The sequence below is a fragment of the Dipodomys spectabilis genome, unplaced genomic scaffold, assembly GCF_019054845.1.
Source record: "Dipodomys spectabilis isolate Male_0828 unplaced genomic scaffold, ASM1905484v1 ptg000009l, whole genome shotgun sequence".
Classification (NCBI taxonomy): Eukaryota; Metazoa; Chordata; class Mammalia; order Rodentia; family Heteromyidae; genus Dipodomys; species Dipodomys spectabilis.
The window spans coordinates 17,021,599-17,044,785 of record NW_024870686.1 but is presented as its reverse complement, the minus strand read 5'-3'; positions in this window follow the sequence as shown (position 1 = coordinate 17,044,785).

Sequence of the window (23,187 nt, the reverse complement as noted above, 5' to 3'; positions counted from 1 at the left end):
ACACACTACATCAGTGTAGGACCATATCAAATCATTCACCTAATCTAAGCCTGTTTCCTCATCTGTAAAACATGTAATACCTTGTCCTCCTAGAGATGAGAATCAAATGATAAAATACTTGTCAAGCTGCTTTTAACACTGGGTGTTAAAGGTATACATAATATTTTACTTCATGGCAGCAGCACCAAAGTCTTCTTAAGGAATATTCTGTGGAATCTCCCACAATATTGTGAGTATCTTCACTTGACACATCCTAAAAGCTATTACTTTGTTCTTAAAAATATACCTGAATTAGCCGGGCACCGGTGGCTCACGCCTGTAATCCTAGCTATTCAGGAGGCTGAGATCTGAGGACTGTGGTTCAAAACCAGTCTGGGCAGGAAAGTCCGTGAGACTCTTATCTCCAATAAATCACCAGAAAACCAGAAGTGGCGCCCTGGCTCAAGCGGTAGAGTGCTCACCTTGAGCTGAAGAGTGCAGGGACAGCGCCCAAGCCCAGAGTTCAAGCCCCATGACTGACCCCCAAAAAATTAAATTAAATTAAAAATATATGTATACATATATACCTGACATGTGGTGACACATGCCTATAATCCCAATCAGGAGGCTGAGGCAAAAGGATTGAAAGTTTGAAGTCAACTTAGACAATAACTAGTTTAATGTTAGCCTGAACTCCCTAGCAAGGTGGTATCTCAGCCGGGAACCAGTGGCTCACGCCTATAATCCTAGCTACTCAGGAGGCTGAGATCTGAGGATCGCAGTTCAAAGCCAGCCCAGGCAGGAAAGACTATGAGACTCCTATCTCCAATAAACCACTAGAAAACTGGAAGTGGCCCTGTAGCTCAAGTGGTAGAGCGCTCACCTTGAGCTGAAGAGCTGAGGGACAGCACCCAGGCCCAGAGTTCAAGTCCCACGACTGACAAAAAAAAAAAAAGATGGTATCTCTCAGTGTATATACACAACATGCATGAGATTTTTTAGGGTTCAAGTGCATTCTGTGAGATGCAGCGGCCACCAGAGATGACAAGACAGATTCTGAAAAAAGCAAACCACAGAATGTAATGATCAAGGTTTCCTGGGTAAGATAATTCTTACAGTTTGTGACAATTTTAATTTAGAAAGCATATATTTCCCAAAGCAGTTTGTAGAATGGGGCTCACTGTAGGAAGTGTTTTAGTGTTATTGAGTGCAACGGATACCGAAGGGAGCACTGTGAGAGAGGCTACGAGAGAACTTTTGATCTCGAACATACAAGGAAACACAGAGGGTTAGAGCGTGAGGAGCAAGCCGGGCTAAGGACTGACTGGTGTTAGGAGATTTTTAGGCCAATTCAAGCTTCCATGTGCCTGGCCTTCGAGCCAAGAGATATGAATCCGGATCACACCAGCTATGTGAAGTTGATCTCTGAGAGCCTGTTTTCTCCTCTATAAACTTAAGACTGTGTGTGTGTGTGTGTGTGTGTGTGTGTGTGTGTGTGTGTGTGTGTGTGTGTGTGTATTCTTAAGTGTTTCTAATGAGTAAATAATCCCTGGAAAGTGACTGGCCCTCTATCTTGCCGGTACTGTTCTAACTGCCATGTCAGTCACAGTTGAGATGTGCTCTTTATTACAACACTTCTCCATTACACTGCAAGGGCTCTAGTACTGAATCATGTCTGGGATGACAGTCGACGAATCCTCCCGGGTACCAGGAGATGACTCGCGACAAGAGCACTGCAGGAATAGAGAGGGCCTCTACTCGCTCAGGTACGTGAGAAACAAGGAATATTCACTTGGCTGAAGAATGGAAGTGAGTCTGGGATTTGAGAGAATTGATCTAAGGCCAGAGCAGAAGACCTGTTCACAAAGGGAGTCTAAAGTGACCAAGGGTTCAACCACTGTGATCAGAAAGGGAAGCCAATGTCTGAGTATCAAGTGGATTTGCTTTTCTGATCATACTTTAACTGCTACAGCTTTGAGAAGCAGAATATGAATTGTGGTAATAAAACCCTAAAATATGTGGTGCTGTCTTTGGGATCCAGCAGTGGATAAAGGAAGAGGCTCCCTGAGAATTATGTCAGTGAAGATTTAACTAAAAGAGACCACCAATCACAAAAGACAGAAACAGGTATATGTGAGATATGGTTGTCACAAGATATGCAGAGCTAGGATTGTGGGGACTCACTAGAGAACTAGTTGACTGTAGTTGACAGACCAATGCCCCTTATCACTCAGCCCTGCTTGCTTGCTTTTGCCTACCCTTTTCCATATGGGTCTTTGTTTGGCCTGTCCATAGTTCAATTCACAGCTGTGCTCTTTTCCTCATCTGTAAAGAACAAGGACATAGTAGAGGTGAGGCCATCTAGGAGACCATTCACTCTGGCCAGCAGATACATGCGACCAAGTAAACTCTAAGACCCTTCCATCAGAAGAAATGAAAGTGCAAGTCCATCTTACAAAGGCTAACTCTCTTACCCACTCACCAACCTCATTGTCTCAGTAACTCCTGAACACCTTCCTCATTGGAGGCTTGAGTTGGTGAGACCAAAGGGATTCTGATGAGATACAGGACACCCCCTCAGATTCTAGTTAGGGCTTGCTTTTCCCCACTTTATTTATTTTTTTGGGGGGTCTGGTCGTGGGGTCTGAACTCTGGGCCTGGGCGCTGTCCCTCAGGTCTTCAGCTCAAGGCTAGCTTACTACCACTTGAGCCACAGCGCCACTTCCGGCTTTTTTCTTTTTGCTTATGTGGTGCTGAGGAATCGAACCCAGGGCCTCGAGCATGCAAGGCAAGCGCTCTACCACTGAGCCACGTTCCCAGCCCAGCTTTTCCCCACTTTATATCTTATCTTCCATTCCTGACTGCCAGCAACAGACACAAATAACTACCCCTCAATAGTTCAATAGGATCAGACAATGCATAAAACAAAGTAGTTGAGCACTGTCAATAAATAACACATAAAGCTGTGTGAGGTATGAATATGGGGTGTTTTCCAGGATTTGGTGTAACCTTTCAATACAAATCAACTTTGTGAATTTCCAAGAAGAAAATACTGAATGGAGCAATTCTCAAGTCTTGATGTTTCCATAGGGAATGCTAGGGCCTGAATTGTATCACACATACCCTAATTCATTTGCTGCATCTCCAAACCTAGTACTTCAGAATGTGATTGCATTTGGAGATAGGGCTCTTCAGGTAATTAAGGTAAAAGGGGGTTACTTGGATGGATCCTAATCAAGTATGCCTAATGTCCTTTGAAGAAAAGGAGATTGGGGCTTAGAGACAGGCACAAGACAAGATAAATGAGTATATGAACTCAGTGAGAAAGCAGCCATTTGTAAGCTGAGGGGAGAGTTTTCTAAAGAAAACAAACCTGCCAATTCATTGATTTCAAACTCCTAGCATTGTGAGACACTATTTATTTATTTATTTATCTATCTATCTATTTATTTGTGAGGGTGATGAATGATGGGAATCTGCTTTGTTCTAATAACTCCATGTTGTTCCCCTCTTGGCCCAATCCTTTGATGTATCTAAAGATGGAATATGAAGGATAGACTTCTGCCTTATTCCCCCAGGTCAAGCAAAGCACCAGGTGCTCCCTCACAAGCTTATCCACAGGAAGGTCATTCCAACGTTGGCCCCAAAGGGACAATATTCCCTCATCCTAGGTAGAGCATTCCACTCTGGGCCTGGCCAAGGACACCACCGTTGGCCCCCAAGAGACCATACCCCATTTGTAATTTTCTGCTTCCTTGTTAAGCCCTATATAAGCCCATCCCCTTGCTGGCAATAAACAGTCCTGGCCTGTTGATGATCAAGTCTAGACTACTTTTCCATTCTCCTCCATTTTCCTAACAGTCAGTACTGAGGTTTGAACTCAGGGTCTCAGACTCACTTTCATTTCAGGCATGAGACAACTAATCTCTCTTAAATCACCATTCCTAGAAAACTAACACAGGAAAACTATTAAATCTCTTAGAAATCAGTCTAAGACATACTAGAATAGTATTGGCCACCATTTTTAACAATATTTTATTAAAACTTCTTTTGGACCTTTACTCAATTTTATTTGTTAACTAGTATCACAAATATATAAGCATCAAATTTCCTTAACTTTTGTATAAGTTCTTCACATTTTGTTATGGTTCTAATGTCACTACCACCTAAAAGCTTGTGTTGGATTCTAATTATCCAGTTTTGTTACATTAAGAGGTGAGAGACTCTTTATTTGTTGTTGTTGTTGTTTAGTCATGGAGGTTGAACTCAGGGCCTGGGCTCTGTCTCTCAGCTCTTCAGCTCAACACAAGCACTCTGCCACTTGAGACAAAGCGCCGGTTTTCTGGTGGATAATTGGAGATCAGAGTTTCATGGACTTTCCTGCCCCGGCTGGCTTTGACTGTGATCCTCAGATCTCAGCATCCTGAGTAGCTAGGATTACAGGTGTGAGCCATTGGCACCCGGCTGAGAGACCCTTTTAAAAAGTAGAAGTTGCTGGGTGCTGATGGCTCACACCTGTAATTCTAGCTACTCAGGAGGCTGAGATCTGAGGATCACAGTTCAAAGCCAGCTTGGGCAGGAAAGCCTGTGAAACTCTTATCTCCAAATAAACCACTCAGAAAACCGGAAGTGGCGTTGTGGCTCAAGTGGTAGAGTGCTGAAGAGCTGAGGAACAATGCCCAAGCCCAGAGTTCAAGCCCCACAACTGACAAAAACAAAACAAAACAAAAAGTAGAAGTTAAAGGGAGGCAGTTATACCACTAGAGATGCTACTCTGGGAAAGGAGTAATGCTGGTTTCACAGACTGAGTTAGTTCTTCTGAGAGCAGGGCACTATAAAAGTGCAGGATTGGCCGCTCCCCAGACTTTGCTCTCCTGTCTTAGCACGCAAGCAATCGTTGTGATGTTCTCTACCAGGAGGTTCTTGGCAGAGGCCACACTGATAGAACCACCCAACCGGGATTTTCAGCTTCCAAAACTGTGAACGATTTATTTATACATTACTCAACCTCAAGTAGTCTGTGATAGTCATGGAAGATTAACTAATACACATGATTCACAAAAATCCTCCAATGGCAAGTCTCTATCATTTCAGTCAGAAACAAAACAAAACACTATGCATTCATAGGCTACCTTCCCAATCTCTGGGCATGAGTTTGGGGACTACAGTGGCTCTGTATTGTGTTAGTGTAGCTGAGATTGTGAGTTCCAAAAATCCTGAACAAAATTTTGAAGGTATAAGTGAAGTGGCAGCAATGTCTGCCATCAAGAAGTCTGTAGAGAGTCAGATGTTGACCCTACATCTATGGACTGTGACCCTATATCTATGGAACATACAGGACACCATGTATCTACTGGCTCGTTTTATTGGCACAGAGTACCAGGTGGGTCTACAGGCTCACAGGCTCACAGAACACTGATTTTCTTCTGCTTCTCTGAATTCTAGGCTAGATTTGTGAGCAGTTCAGGGGTAAAGGATACCTTCACTCCTCACTGAAGTGAGGTTGACAGGTACAGCAGATCAGTGAGGAAGGCATGGTGTTGGTTTACCCACATGGTGACAGATGCCCGGTAGAATTTGCTGTCTTCCACTTCACACCCATCGACCCCTCAGGAATCCAGCTCTGCTGACCTCAGGCCCATGTTTGGACACAGTGATGACAGTTTCCACAGACTGTTGGCCAGTTCCTATAACCATGTAATCATCACAGAAAAAAAAAAAAAAGATAGATTTGCTTTTCTAATAAAAACTTTAACTGCTACAGATTTAAGCACCAGAAGAAGGAACTGTGGTCATAAAAACTTTTAATGTAGGGCTGAGAAGGTGGCTCAGTGGTAGAGTGCTTGCCTTGCACGTATGAGGCTTGGGTTCGATTCCTCAGTACCACAAAAGCAGAAAAAGCTGAAAGTGGCACTGTGGATCAAGTGGTAGAGCGCTCACCTTGAGCTGAAAAGCTGAGGAACAATACCCAAGCCCAGAGTTCAGGCCCCATGACCACAAAAAAAAAAACAAAACTTAAAACATGTGTCACTGGCTTTGTGACCCACCAGTGGCTAAAGGTAGACACCTTGAGAAGTATATCAGTGAAGACTTAAAGGGAAAAATATTAATGGAATCTGGCAGAAAGGACATAATTTTTTTTTATCGTGGTGGGAAGTTTAGCAACATTGAAACCATGAGCAATTTAAAAATGTACCAATAAACTACATGATTTAGTTAAGAAGATGTCCAGGCACAGTGTTGAAAATACTGCTTGGTTTCTAGCTGCATACAATAATGCAAGAGAATAAAGATAAATAATAGTTAAATATGAAAGTGACAAAACTTGTTGAGTTTGAACACGAAATGGTTCCTCATTCCTAGCCTCTTCAGATGGCAAACAAATGTAAAATAAAAAACAGCTTCTGGATCTGGTTTGGGTTAAGATGGAGTGAGCAGATCCTATGGTACTTCTCCAGCAGATTGAATCTAAGAACCCTGGAGAGGATACACAGAATAGCTAATGAAGACTGAATGGAAGTAATAGCAGGAGAGTTGGGAAGGGAAATTAAAGCTCCAAGAAAGAGTAATATGATAGAGAATGATCTGGATGTTTCCCCTTCTTTACCATTTGGCACAGACTCAGAGAATGGCATAGAAAGAAAAGCCTCCAAGAGAAACTCTTCTTCTAGTCAAAGGGATGAGGACAAGATTCCTTGCATGACAGAATGAGGAAAATTCTCCCTATTTATTCTGCTGTGAACTTTCCCAATGCCAGAAAGCAACAAACTTGGAAGTCTTGGGGAGGAGATAAATACACTGCGCTTGTGGGAGGGGTGGGAGTGATTGTGACCAGAGGATAGACTGTAGCAGGTTGTTTCATCGATGGCTATCACAGCATCTCTCATCTCATATGCTCTTTTAGCCTCATGATCTTGCCATCTCCCATCAAGCAATGGAGTCTATGTCCTTTGCCCATAAACCTGGATGGACCTTTGTGACTCTTAACCAGCACAGTATTAAAGTAAGACTTAGTAACTAGAACATAAAAAGGCAATGCTTCTTGGCTATTTTTTTCTTTTATTGGTCAGTTATGGGGCTTGAACTCTGGGCATAGGCTCTGTCCCTCAGCTCTTCAGCTCAAGGCTAGCGCTCTGCCACTTGAGCCACAGCGCCACTTCTGTTTTTCTGAGTGGTTTATTTGGAGATAAGAGTCTCACGGGCTTTCCTGCCCAGGCTGGTTTTGAACCATGATCCTCAGATCTCAGCCTCCTGAGTAGCAAGGATTACAGGCATGAGCTACTGGCACCTGGCCTTCTTGGCTTTTTCTTAGGACACTTAGTCTTAGGACCCAAATATCATGCTGTAAGGAAGCCCAGAATACAAGGAAAAGGTACAGGTAGGTTAGTGTACCCAGACCACAGGTAAGGATTCAGAAGTCATTATCCATAGCTAGCATTAACCCCGGCTACCACCTGCATACAATTACATGAGAAACCCTCTAGCTAAGCCAAATCAACCCTGAGACTCTTAGAGGTAACAGTTATGAATGAACTTTGTTGTTTTATGCCATCAAAGTCCGAGTAGTAACTAGAGTCCAGTAAGTAACTAAAACAGGCACCATAAAAAGAGCTATCTTGATTACTTTTTTGTTTTTCAATTCACAGATTTCTTCCAAATCTATGGTCTTAGTTTTTGCTTGGAACCACCTATCAACCTACCCTACTAGCCACTAAAGTTTCCCCATCATGTTGTTTTCATTCTGTGCTTTTCATTTCTAATTTTGGTCCTTGGTAAGCTGAATTTTGACTAGGAAACTCCATACAGCATATACTGGCACCAGAAATAGAACCAAGCATTACGCCCAGTGGCCTTACCTATCAGATGTAGGACCAGTAAAGTAGAAAGGACCTGTCATGCAATGGCAATAACAAGCCTAGAGATGTCAGAGCTTGGAAACTGTTCATAAGAGTGGGGAAGTGTAATGAAGCAGCTCTTGTAACTGAAGAGCACTCTATGGAAACCTAAGGAAATCAGAGAAAGAGTAAAAAAAAAAGGGTAAAGAAAAAATAGAAGCAAAACATCAAAGGGAAATGTACAAGAAATTGGAAAAATAAATAAAGGAACAAAAGAGAGAAGAAAATCACAAGGGAAGCAGCAAATGAGGAGAAAGAAGACCAAATACAGTGCCTACTATTTTTAACTAGTATCAATTAGTTATACCTGGGGCTTCATTTTCACCAGTGCATTTCTGTATCCAGAGCTTCCTGACTACAATCATTCCTCTACCATTCTCTTTCCTCACCCTTTCCCAAATTAGTCTCATCAAATTGTCATGTTCCATTTTCATAGGTGTTCACAAAGTATTTTGTCTCTATTTTCCCCCTCTCTCTCCATTTGTCTGCTCCCTCTACCTACACATCAGAAATATTTCAATTTCCTCATGTTTTCTTTTGTTAAAGACATGTTGTTCAAAGGGGTTTCGTCATGGTATCTCACATATGTATATACCATGCTATACTCACATTGATCACATATATACGTATATGTACATATACATATATGTACATATATGTGTGTGTACACACGCATATATATAGGTGTACCTATATGCCTATATATCCTATATATACTTATATACCTATAGAGGTATGTACACATACCTATATATATATATATATATATATATATATATATATACTTATATAGATAAATGTATACATATATACAAATAAATAACATATCCTGTATAGCCTCATCTACATATAAGGGAAAATATGTGACCTTTGTCCTTCTGAGCCTGGCTTACTTCACTTAATATGATGGTTTCTAGGTCCATCCATTTCCCTGCAAATGACATAATTCCATTATTATTTCTAGCTGTATAATATCCCATTTGTATATATGCCACATTTTCTTGATCTCTTCATCATTTGTAGGGCATATGGGATGTTTCACATATTGGCTATTATGAATTGTGCTTCAACATGGGTGTGTGTTTGCCTCTGTTATATCCTGACATACATTCCTTTAGATAAATGCCTAACAGTGGTATTGCTGGATGGTATGATATCTCAATTGTTAGTTTTTTGAGGAGCCTCCACACTGATTTCAATAGTGGCTACCTTAGTTTACAATCCCACCAGCAGCATATACAGGTTCCTTCCCCACCTCCTGCAACCTCACCAGCATTTATTATTGCTTGTGTTCTTGATGGTGGCCATCCTGACTCAAGTATAATGGACTCTCCAAGTTGTTTTGATTTTCATTACCATTATGGCAAGGGATGTTGAGCATCTCTTCATATATGTATTGACCATTTGTACTTCTTTCAAGAAATGTCTGTTTAGCCAATTACTAAATGGGCAAGGGAACTAAAGAGGGACTTCTCAAATGAAGAAATAAAAATGGCAAAGAAACACATGAGGAAATGTTCATCATCCCTGGTGGTGAAGGAAATGCAAATAAAGACAACCCTGAAATACCACCTTACCCCAGTCAGAATGTCCCACATCCACAAATCAGCCAACGACAAATGCTGGAGGGGATGTGGAGAAAGAGGAACCCTATTACACTGCTGGTGGGAATGTACACTTATACAACCACTTTGGAAAGCAGTCTGGAGGGTCCTTAGAAAGCTAAAGATTGACCTCCCTTATGACCCAGTCATACCACTTCTAGGCATCTACCCTGAACAACAGGAACCAATATACAAGGACACGTGCACCTCCATGTTTATTGCAGCACTGTTCGCAATAGCTAGGATATGGAAACAACCTAGATGCCCCACCACAGATGAATGGATCCAAAAATTGTGGTATCTATACACAATGGAATATTATGCAGCCATTAGAAATGACAAAATAATGGCATTTGCAGGGAAATGGATGGAGCTAGAAGGAATCATGTTGAGCGAGGTAAGCCAAGAACGAAGAGACAAACGGTACATGGTCTCCCTGATAAGTGGATGCTAAATCCAAAAGGTTAGGTGATACGACAAAACTAACAGGACTTAAGAAACAAAGAACTCCCGCTCATCTGGTTGAACCACTACTAAATATCCCCATGCTGCTGATCACAAATATGGTATATAACATGTGAACACTGTTATATATTACAGACTGTGGTAGACAATTTGCTCCAGGGAAGTTAGAATGAACTTGTGACTTTGAAATTATGTTATCATTTAATCACAATCAAAAAAAAAAAAAAAAAAAAGAACCTCGGGGAAGGGAGGGAGGGAGGGGATGGTAGGGGGAAAACAATGGAGGGGGTAACAATGTTCAAGAGGAAGTGTACTCATTACCTCACTCATGTAACTGTAACCCTCTGTATAGTAGCTTTACAATAAAAAAATAAAAAAATAAAAAGAAATGTCTGTTTAGTTTACTTGCCCATTTATTAATTGGGTTGTTAGGTTTTATTTTTGTGGGAGAGTCTTAAGCTTCCTTTATATTAGACCCTTGTCAGATATATAGGTGGCAGAAAACTCTCATTGTGCAGGCTGTACAAACAGTTTAGTGACTACATAATTCCCTGTGCAAAAGCTTTTTAGCGTCATGCAATCCCATTGGCCAATCCTCTTTCCTACTTACTGAGCCACAGGACTTCAATTCATGAAGTTCATGCCCATGCCAATAAGTTCTACTTTTTTCCCTACTTTTTCCTGCAGCAGTTTCAAGGTTTCTGATCTTACATTAGGGTCTTTCAACCCTCTCTGAACTAATGTTAGTAAAGAGTGAGAGACAGGGTTCTAGTTCCAGTCTTCTGCATGTGGGTATCCAGTTTTCCTATCACTATTTGTTGAAGGGGGTTATAGTTTTTTTTTCCCCAACATATATTTTTGGCTTGTTTGTGAAAAAAAATCAGATGGCTATAGGTGAGTAGATTCATTTTTCTGGGTCATGTAGTCTGTTCCATTGGTTATCAGATCTGTTTTTGTGCCAGTACCAAGCCATTTTTGTTTGTTATACTTATTATTAAAGCTATACCAAAATAACTGCTGAAGGAATGTGAATATGAGTAGACTGCCAAGATAGCTAAAATGTACACTGTAAAATATACTAACCAAACTAATATATACTGGTCTTTCATGACTCTTTTTTTTTTTTTTTTTTTTTTTGGTTAGGTGTGGGGCTTAAACTCTGGGCCTGGGTGCTGTCCCTGAGCTCTTCAGCTCAAGCCAAGCACTCCACCACTTGAGCCACAGCATCACTTCAGATTTTCTGGTGGTTAACTGGGGATAAGAGTCTTATGGGGCTGGGAAGGTGGCTCAGTGGTAGAGTGCTTGCCTTGCATGCCTAAGGCCCTGGGTTCGATTCCTCAGCACCACATAAGCAAAAAGAAAAAAGCTGGAAGTGGCACTGTGGCTCAAGTGGTAGAGCACTAGCCTTGAGCTGAAGAGGTGAGGGACAGTGCCCAGGCCCAGAGTTCAGGCCCCACGACCAGACCCAAAAAAAAAAAAGAGTCTAATGGACTTTCCTGCCTGGGCTAGCTTTGAACCATGATCCTCAGATCTCAGCCTCCTGAGTAGCTAGGATTACAGGCATGAGCTACCAGCACATGGCTTTTCAGGTCTTTTTTTATTAGAACATTATTTACTTACAGTTTAAAATTTGAGGATATCGAGCTAAGACCTAACATTTTTGAGCATATTACAGTTGTTCTAAGAGTAACTCTGCTTTCTTCAATACATTCAAAAAGATTGACAGGACATATTTGAATGACAGAAGCTGGCTTCTTGACTATCTCGTATCTCAGAACATACTATACTATTAAATAAATCATATTAATCCTAGATCGTGGTGATAGGTATAGAGGTAAGCTATAATCCCAGCATTCCAGAGGCTGAGATAGGGGGAACAGAAGTTTGAAGCCAGTCTGGGCTACATAGCAAATTCCAGGAAAGTCCCAGCTATACAACAAGGCCAAAAAGGTCTCAAAAAAAAAAAAAAGAAAGAAAAAAGCAATACAGTAGAAGTCAACTGTATGTAGACTTCATCCTCACTTTATATAAATACACCAAACCAAAGAGTTTTGTTCTTTCCTACCTGTGGCCTCATATAATTAGCCATTAATGTACAAGAAAACAAATAGATATTTATACCTCTGGTTTTGGACTAAAAGAAAAGATCAGATATAAATCTACCCAAAAGGAAATATTTTAATCTAGCTTTGCTCCTTATAGCATCTCAGTTTGGGAAGGACATTCCAGCCGGTGTGAACTATTCCAGCTAATAAGTAAATGAAGTATAGATATGCCAAAATATTATCTTTCATTTCTTCAGGTGAAATCTTGATGCATGTGGTATTAAATATCCTTTTAAATCATTATCATTTTTGAGTTCTCTCTATTTGCTCTCTCTCTCCACCCCTCTCTGTTTCTCTTTGTCTGTCTCTCTCTATCCTGAGAACTGAACCTAGGCATCGTACATGCTTTGGAACATTCTACCACAGAGCTAAACTCTTACCTCTTTATAAATTTCAATCCATCAAAGACTTGCTAAGCTTCCCAGGCTGGTCTTGATCTTTCAGTTCTCCCATCTCAGTCTTCAAGGAGCTGAGATGAATTATCATCATTATCTACATGTATCTGGAGAAGTGGAAATACTAGTTTGTGGTTAAGTTGAATCTTTATTGTTGAAGCCTCTGTGTAGGTAACAGAAGTAAATACATGATCTAAGCAGTTAAGGAAAAGGTAAATTCTATCTACCTTACTATTCACCTGGGACACATACACACACTCATAATCAATCAGTCAATCAATCAATCTGGCCCTACACCCAATTTATACATAGCTAGGCAAAATAGTGTAGGGTAAATCAATTGGTTAAAGGTTCATTTTTTACTGTCTACCTAAGTGACCTTGGCTATATAATAGAAATGAAGAAGCTCACCCTGAAGCTGACAAGCTTGAAATATGGAAGACATGGCAGCAATAACTGAAAGACCCCTACTTTCCACAGTCCCAGAACAGGGTTGTTACTGCTTTTGAACACTATTATCTACTGTCTTTATATGCCATGAAAACTTATTAATTTAAACTAAAGAGCAAATGTCCACCATCAGAAGGGAAGGAGTGGAGAGCTGTTGTCCAAGCAGACTGACTGTGTCCAGTCTATTCGGCCAAAATGTCAAAGGCCTTCGGCACCCTCACCAGACACTCTGATTTGCTAACCCAGAACCCCCTAAACTGGCTTTATCATGGAGACAGACACATCAACTGCACCCAAGGATCTGAACTATAACCTAGATGCCAGCTTATTACTTTACAAGAGGAAAGAGTTCTTTCCGAATCCCACTCACTCTGTCCTCAGAAGGCTTTTCCAGTTCCCTGCATTTCTTAGTGGCTGCTGGATGAACAGGAAATCATAGCACAGGTATCTCTGAGACACATAATGCCCCACAGTTGGCCCCACAGTTGTGGACTTTAGTGACTGTTCCATCCTTCCCCTACCTTATGCTGAATTCCTGTTGTCTAACTCCCTGCCTGCGAGGGTTGCTGTTTGCTCATCTACTGCTATTAACAGGCATTCTTTGCTAGACAAAGCAAACATGATGCATTCACAGTCCTCCAGCTTATTGCACTTGGTTGTGTTCAGTCTGAGATGTTAATATAAATCCTGGTATGACACATTAATTAATTTGGGGCATTGCTATCTCCAGTCAATAACTTACAATACTCTTTAATCTCACTTCACTTGTTTCCTTCTTCACTTTGGTCTGGAAGGTTAGTTTTATTTCAAAGCTGTGTCTTGTGTCATCTTAGGTACTGACATGTGGCTGGTCTTAAGTACTTCCCAAATCAATGCCTAGTGGTTTGTGTGGATGCCACCAACAGGTTCTCATAGACCATATTTTGAGAAATTATAAACAATTGATATATATACCCTTGTACAACCAGTATTTTCATTTTAGGGCTAATTCAATGCACTAAATCACACTGTAGCATGAAGTCTTACAGTACACAGCCCACATTAATCCATCTTCTATTTCTTCTACTACTTTTGAAGTCTTTTATCTTTCTCCCTTCTTGCTCATACCATGGCGCTCACGCACAAGTATTGGCTCTTTTGGGAAAGGTACAAAAGTACAATCTTGGATTGGGAAGGTGGCTCAGTGATAGAGTGCTGGCCTTTCAAGCATGAGGCCCTGGGTTCGATTCCTCAGTACCACATAAGCAGAAAAAGCTGGAAGTGGCACTGTGGCTCAAGTGGTAGAGCACTAGCCTTGAGCTGAACTGCTGAGGGACAGCACCCAGACCCAGAGTTCAGGCTCCATGACCAACAGACACACACACACTCACACACACACAGAGTACAATCCTTTTGGTGCAGAGGTCAGCCACATGACCTTTCTGACCCCTAGATTCCCCATCAGCAAAATGACAGTACCTTTAGTCAGCTTATAAGATTACTGTGAGGATCAAATCAAATAACATAGGTAAGAACACTGTGAAGGGATTGCCAACATGCCCAAATGTATAGGAAATATGCAGGTAATTTGTGGTGGAAATTACTAGGCATTCACTTTCATTCATATAAATGTGCCTTTTGTTCCTTCCTGGCATCTATGAAGTCAAAGAAAATGTCAGGTGTAGGAGTCTCAGGGATCAGGATTTTAGTTTTTCTGCACAAGAAAAGTGTGCCCTTAAGGGGGCCTTAGGGTATAATTAATTTGGTTTTCCTGTGCTCTAGGATTTAAGTTGTGTCTGAAGTTGTTACAGCTTTTATCCTTTCAGCCATTTTGTTGTAGGAAAGTTCAGTGCAGATGAATATTCTAAAATATAGATTACTTCATTTAATGAACATCTTTATAAATAGAGTTATGCTTTGTCATGTGCTGGGCATTTTGAAAAGCAAGAGAAGGCGGATGGTAAGCAAACCCTTGTGCTTGCTTGGAGAAGAAAATTGGGAGACCCAGATAAGTAAATTTAATTAGAGATTTCACATGGACTGATTGTAGGATGTAGGCAAAATTTTCCCTGCAGTATAGCAGTAGGGCTTTGTCCTGGTGTATAACATTTCAGAGGCCCTGTTCATGGGGGCCAGTTTCCCCCACTCAACAATGCTTTTGCAGCTGCACTAAAGTGTAGGGATTTCATTTGAAATACAAAATGTTCTCCAGCTTCTGTAATAACCTGCAGCTGTGTCACCACTCCATGCAAGAAGTTGAATATTGTACACTGTCCCTGGAGCTGCTTCAGACCCAAAGCAAAATATTTCCAACTTTTTCAGGATCAGTGAAGGGCCACCTTGCAGTGGAATTTAAAATATTTCTCCAATTAAGCTCCAGACCTAGAGAGTCAGTTTTGAATGTGAGAAGAAAGAGACAGCCAGTTAGCAAAGCTGGTCTTTAAAATGCTGCCTAGAGATGACAGAGCAGCGAAAAGCCAGCTCTCTATCTGCCCAAGGAAAGAAACATCTGCATTTGGGAGCCAGAGTGCAAACCCTGTCTTCCCTGAACATGAAAGGAGACAGGAAAATCTCTGGATTTTCCAGAGCTGTTATCTAACACTGAATATCTAAGAAACAAATGCCTAAGGTATATGAAGTCACGGACAGTAAGTGTCAGTGGAAGGAATGGATTAATTAATACTGAAACATTTATAATTTTCCAGTCTTGAATAGGATTTTTTTTACAAATCCCTGTCAGGGAGTTCAAGCTGTTCTCTATAATTCTAAAAATACTTGTCTGTGAAGGTGTAGCACAACACCCAGATATGGGAGGAGGGGCTACATCTGCATCACTAAATGTGGCTTGGTATTTGATAGGATGAGGAAGGGACCAGCTAAACTTCTCCCATCTCATTTCCTTTCTACTCATGCATGTCAGGAACAGTCTCTGGTTAGACCTGGTTCATTGTTAATGCTACCCTTCCCCCCCTCATCAAATTATTTGGAATTGATGGCACTAGAATTAAGCCAAATTCCATATACTTGTCCTCATGATCTATAAGTATTGAACAGTAGAAGTTAGTTGTTCTGGAGGACTATTTGGGTAATGATTATAGATCCTACAGAAATAGAAAAGAAATATTGGACATGACTGCCATTGTCTTCTACTAGGTTTTCAGACTCTCCCAATCTTGCCTTTGTTTCTGTTAGAAATAGAATAGGAACAGAATGTCAATGCCTTATGCCATTGCTTGCCACATATAAACATTTGATTTTTCTTCTGCAACATAAAACTCAACTGAAAATTTTTAGAAAAAATAAGTTCCATGGGACCAAGATATTCTTAGCTTAGGTGACCTTTGAGAGCAAGGATAGTAAGGCACACTAGAGGATTTGGCACACAAACATACTGGAGCTGTCTCCTCTCTTGCTCCTTGTCCTGAATCTGAGATCTGAGACCTTAGAAACCCTGGAGTCTACCATAGTGTAATCCTCATAGGTAGTAAATTGTGTTCCTGATATAGCCAATTTGCTGGGTATCTATCTTCAGGTGTGCTAAGCAACTTAGGGGCATCATGGTACTGAAGACTGTAGAGATTTCTGAGAGCTGGACACTAGGATCTCAAGAGCAAAGTCTGAACTCAGACCTGCAAGTCAGAGGGATCTGTAGAGATTTCTTTTTTTTTTTTTTTTAATTTAATTTTATTTTATTTGAGAACATACTGTACAGAGGGGTTACAATTACATGGGCAGGATAATGCATACATTTCTTACCAAGCATTGCAGCCTCCTCCTTTGTTTACCCTTCACCTCCCTTCCCAGCCTTCCCCCTCCCCCCCGCCCAATCCTTCTCCTCCTCCCCCCCCACACCGACATTGTAAAGCTCATTTTTGACATGACATTTTGTACTTCTCATTGTTGCAACAGGTCCACCTGAATCCTTAAACGACTTGTTTGTCCCCATCTCCTCCACAAGTTATACTGACATCAAATATAGTGAAAGCGGGGGTTACACTGTGGGGGAGGGACATACAAAGCAACAAAGAAATAATCTTATAAATGCGTTAGAAACACATGCATGAAAGAAAAAAAAACATTAAAATACATATTTAAGGGTTCGTTTTCCTAACATCACATTATCTGACCTTTTCCGCTTGACTCATACATATACTAGATATTGCAAATAAGGGAAACCATGGGACCTATGTTTCTTTGGGCCTGGCTTACTTCACTTAATATAATTTTTTCCAAGCCTTTCCATTTCCTAACAAATGGGGCAATGTCATTCTTTCTGATGGAGGCATAGAATTCCATTGTGTATATATACCATATTTTCTTGATCCATTCATCTACTGAGGGGCATCTGGGTTGGTTCCATATCTTAGCTATGGTAAATAATGCTGCAATAAACATAGTTGTGCTGGTAGCTTTAGTGTGGTCTTGTCTGTAAACATTTGGGTAAATGCCCAAAAGTGGGATTGCTGGGTCATAGGGGAGTTCTATGTGAAGTCTTTTGAGGAACCTCCATACTGCTTTCCAAAGTGGTTGAACAAGTTTACATTCCCACCAACAATGAAGTAAGGTTCCTTTCTGTCCACATCCCCTCCAGCATCTGTTGTTGTTAGAGTTCTTGATTTTTGCCATTCTAACTGGAGTGAGGTGATATCTCAATGTTGTTTTGATTTGCATTTCTTTTATGGCTAGGGATGTGGAACATTTCTTCATGTGTCTATTGGCCATCCTTCTTTCTTCTTCAGAGAAGTTTCTCTTTAAGTCTTTCGCCCACTTATTTATTGGGCAGTTGTTTCTTTGAGGATTTGTTGTTGGGGGGTTTAATTTTTTGAGTCCAAGTATATTTTAGATATGAGACCCTTGTCCGTTGTATGGCTAGTAAAGATCTTCTCCCAATCCGTGGGCTTTCTATTGATCTTGCTAGCTATGTCATTTGCCCTGCAGAAGCTCTGCAACTTTATGCAATCCCATTTGTCCAACCTTTCTTTGATTTGTTGTGTTTCCGGGTCTCTATTCAGAAAATTTCAGCCTGAGCCAAGGAGACCTAGGGTTTCTCCTATTCCATCTTGTAATGTTTTCAGAGTGTCTGCTTTGACTTCAAGGTCTTTGGTCCATTTGGAGTTGATTCTGGTGCAGGGTGATATATAAGGATCTAGCTTTAGTTTTCTACATGTAGTTAATCAGTTTTGCCAGCACCATTTACTGAAGAGGCTGTCTTTCTTCCATTGTATTGTTTTAGCTCCCTTATCGAAGATTAGATGGCTATAGGTCTGTAGGTTCATTTCTGGGTTTTGAATTCTATTCCATTGGTCCTGAGGTCTGTTCTTATGCCAATACCAAGCTGTTTTGATTACTATGGCTTTATAGTAGAGTTTGAAATTTGGTATTGATATTCCTCCAGCAGTGTTCTTTCCGTTGAGGAGCGTTGTAGAGATTTCTTGTCTCACTGCACTTGCCTAAGACTTAAGGTCTTTTAATACATTCCTTCAACCATGAGAGGAGTGACAATCTGGGGTCCTTGTAAAATACACTGAGATGCTAAAAGAGAGAGGACCATGGGGTGGGAGTGGGGGCATTTCAACTCCTCTTAACCAGAGAGCCTTGTCAAGATCACAGGACACAAAGTCCTGATATCTAGGAGTTTCTCTGGACAACTCCTGGCTAAAGGTGTCCCCCATCTACTAAACAATTCACCTAGACTGCAGCTGCTGACCTTTTCCCCACATCCCTGACATCTCTGAGCTTCTTTCCACGGAATTTACTAGTCTTAGTGGGCAACAAGTGAAACTTAACCATTGTATATACCCCCCCCCCCCTTTTTTTAGCTTCTTTTTTTAAAATTTTATTCTTACCATAAACTCTTCCTTCCTATTACATTTCAGTAGGTGGTGCATAAACTGTACATGTGAACTTTTGTTTTCCAGACTTGAGAAAAACTATGAGGCATTAAGAATGTCTTTCTTTTGAAAATGCAGTATCATCAGATCCTTCTGTTTTACTCTCCACCCAGAAGATGACATAGGCTGTTCCTGCTTCAGGACACACCTGTGAGCTCACCCTGAGAAGCAATCCTTAATGATTATTCAACAGTGGAACCAACGTACTAATGTGAAGCTTCTAAATGTGGAATTTCCTATCCAGGACTTTCCAACTCAGTCCTGTTCTATCCCACTGAGAGGCATATGGACAGATTCACTTTGCTAAAACTGTGAAGCTGGAGGCCTCAGCTGGTCAGGCTGAGCTGTTTCTGAAGCTCAAAGCAGCTATGACTCATCCCTCCTACAGTCCGTTAACTTCCCACTCCTCTCTCGACCAGCTACTTCTCTCACTCTGACTCCTATAAACCCACTTATTTTCAAATTTGCTCAATAACCACGACATTCAAACCTAACCTGCTCTATGCACAGGATACTGAGAAAATACCCAGTGAGAATCTAGGATCCACAGGAGAAATAATGATCACCAATAAAGTATGGATTGTTTGCTTGGACTTGGATGGTGAGAAATAACTGCTAAGGAGAGTCAACAGCAAGTTTTAGGACGTGTGCCATCCTGCCCAATTGAGTTCTGGGAATGCAGTCATTCTCACTGGTGGTTTGCAGGAAGTCACACCACATTTTAATTGAATACACAGGTTCCTGCATGATTAGAAGCATAATGCTTTGATGCCCAGGCAAAATTGAGCTGCTGACAATGGGCTCAAATGGCTTCCTGCCATGAAGCAAAGATGCTGGAGCTTTATTTTTCCTGTGATACCTTCAGGCCCTGTTGCCAAAGTCACAACAGGAAACTAAAAAATTCAATTTTCAGAGAAGTTGCAGATCTTTCCTGGATGTTTCCAACCACCAGCATGATTTTTTTTTTTTTAAGTAGCAATGTCTGAGTAAGAGAGAGTTTAACTTTTTGGAAGAAATGACAAGACAAAAGCAGCAACTTGGTATAGCTGCTGAACCAAGTAGCCAAGAAGCACAAAGTTCTCCAGCTTAAAGGGTAACTAGGCATGCAGCTACTTATTAAAGTCTGCAGCCTATGCCCACCTTTAACCTACCAGAACCAGAAAGTCCAGATGTCTCTAATACTTTGGAAAGAGGAAGTATTCAACAGATCTGTTCATCAAATAAATAATTGTTGAATACATTCTATGTTTCAAGTATTGACACACGAGGAGTTGTAGCAATAGGAACCCTGAAGGAATTCATTCCAGTACCCTCCCAGAATTCAAAGATGCTGAGTCTCCTCCACAAAAATTCCATGTTATTTGCATATAATATATGGGCAATCTCCCCTGTACTTTAAATCATGCTTAATTACTTATAATACATAATACAACTAGTTTCTTTTTTAAATTGTATTATTAAATAGTTGCACAGGGCTGGGAATGTGGCTCAGTGGTACAGTGCTTGCCTAGCATTCATGAAGCTCTAGGTTTGATTCCTCAGCACCACATAAACAGAAAAAGCTGGAAGTGGTGCTATGGCTCAAATGGTAGAGTGTTAGCCTTGAGCAAAAGAAGCTCAGGGACAGTGCCCAGGCCCTGAGTCCAAGCATCAGGACTGGCAAAAAAAAAAAAAAAGGTTGCACAAAATGTTTGCAATTCTATGTCAGTTTTGGAATGAAGTGCATCTTGATCAATGTTTATTTTTGACATAAATGATAAAATCACATAAATGATCAAACCAGCTCACTGATTTTCATTTTATAAAACCCTCTGGCAGCCAGGTGCCAGTGGCTCACACCTATAATCCAAGCTATTCAGGAGGCTGAGATCTGAGGATCATGGTTCAAAGCCAGACTGGGCAGTAAAGTCCATGAGACTCTTATCTCCAATTAACTACCAGAAAACCTGAAATGCCACTGTGCCTGAAGGAGTAGAGCATGCCTTGATCTGAAGAGCTCAGGTCCAGACTTCAAGCCCCATGACTGTCCAAAAAACCCACAAAACTCTCTGGTGGTGGGTGTCTCATGCCTGTAATCCTAGGTACTTGGGAGGGTGAGATCCGAGGATTGCAGTTTGAAGACAGCCCAGGCATGAAAGCCCTTGAGACTCTTACCTCCAATAAACTACAAAACAACAGTAACAACAACAACAAAAAGTCAGAAGTAGAGCTAGGACTCAAATGGTAGACTATTAGCCTTGAGTAAAAAAGCTCAGGAATAGTGCTCAGGCTCTGAATTAAAGCCCCAGGATAGGCACAAAAAGCTTTCTGGAATTTTGACTGGGATTATATTTGATATGATAATAAATTTAAAAGAATTGAGATAACAAATCGATATATCAAAAAACAAACTTTACAACTTTGGTGGAGGGGGTATGTGGTAGGGGGGGTAGGGGAGGTGGGGGGGAGATGGGAAGGGATGGGAAGGGGAAACAAAGGAGGAGGCAACAATGCTTGAAAAGAAATGTACTCATTATCTTGCTCATGTAATTGTAACCCCCTCTGTATGGTATTTTCATAATTTTTAAAAACAAAAGCACTAAACAAACAAACAAAAGGAATTTATATAGCTGGGCACGGTGGCTCCTGCCTATAATCCTAGCTACTCAGGAGGCTGAGATCTGAGGACCAAGGTTCAAAGCCAGCCTGGGCAGGAAAGTCTGTGAGACTCTTATCTCCAATAAAACAAAAACAAAAACACTAGACAGCACTAGCCTTGAGCCGAAGAGCTGAGGGATAGTGCCTAAGCCCAGAGTTCAAGTTTCCTAATCCATGAACATGATTTAAGTTTTCATTTCACTGATGTTTTGTAGTTTTCTATATATGTCTCTTTTGATAAATGTATTCATAAATTTTTGTGACACTGCTAATTATTTTTAATTTTAAATCCAGTGCATCTTTATTGGTCTTAAAACATACAACCATGAAAAAACTCATTAGCTCAAGTAGTTTTTTTCTTTAGATGATTTTGGATTTTGTAAGCAAATGATCATGCGATCTATGATATAAGACAGTATCTCTTCTTTTCAAATCTATTTGCATTTCATACCATTACCTTGTCATGCTACAACTGGCCACTGAAATCATTACATAGTGGCCTTTTATCATCCATGTCATGAATTACATCTAGAAAGCCATGTCTTCCTCAAATAATGATAAATTAATGATTTGTCATTATAAATTAGTCATGATAAAGTAATTATGATTATTCCTTTAATGTACTAGTGTATTATATTTTCTATTATTTTTCAAGATCTGTAATTACCTTTTTTCCATAATGTCCTTGTCTTATTTTGGTATCAGAATAGTGTCAGCCCATTTATTGGAAGAGTTTGTGTGTAATAGATACTATTCTCATTAATATTAGGTAAAATTCATTATTTAATTCATCTGGATGTGAAGCTTTCTTGTGAAAAGAATTTTAACTACAAAATCAGTTAATTGATTCAGTTATTTAATATGTGTCTGTCAAGGCTATTTCTTCTTGAATAAGCATTAGTACTTTCTTCTAAGAAAAATGTTCATTCTGGGGCTGGGAAGGTGGCTCAGTGGTAGAGTGTTTGCCTTGCATGTATGAGTCCCTGGGTTCGATTCCTCAGCACCACATAAGCAAAGAAAAAAGCCGGAAGTGGCCCTGTGGCTCAAATGGTAGAGCGCTAGCCTTGAGCTGAAGAACTGAGGGACAGCGCCCAAGCCCAGAGTTCAGGCCCCACGACTGGACCCAGAAACAACAACAACAACAACAAAAGAAAAATGTTCATTCTATCTAAGCCATCAGATTTATTAGCATAAACTGGACCATAATAATCTATTATACTATCTGTAGACTTGTAGTAGCCTCTCTCTTTGGATACTTATGTCTTTGTTGTTCTTCATCGGTCTGCAAAAAAGTTTGTCAATGTTTTAATCTGTTCAAACATAAGGCCAAAATTCTGGCTCTACCACCTAATATCTATAGGATCTTGGATAAGCCACTCAGCCAATGATAATTCAGTTGTTGTTTTCAGCCTCTCATTCACCTGCCAAATACATTATTTTCTTTCCCCAAGTAACTTTCCATCCTTCTCACTTTAAACCACACTAGTTGCAACCCTGTTTAATTTTCCTGTCTTCTGCTGAGGAAGGCCTTGGGTACCAAAATGGTAAAGACAGCCTCATCCTCAGTGAGCAGATGAGGAGACCCTGTGAATACGTTACCTTTTCTTTCCATGATGCATTAAATTAATCTCCAAATCACACAATAGGAAGGAGGAAGTATTAACATCTAACATGCAAGTTCCATGATGATAAATACAAGTAGAGTTGTCTCAAACTATAGATCTTTGGTTCTAAGTGATTATCTCAACCAGGGACTTTTGTGTGGTGGCAGAATTGTTCTGCATTTA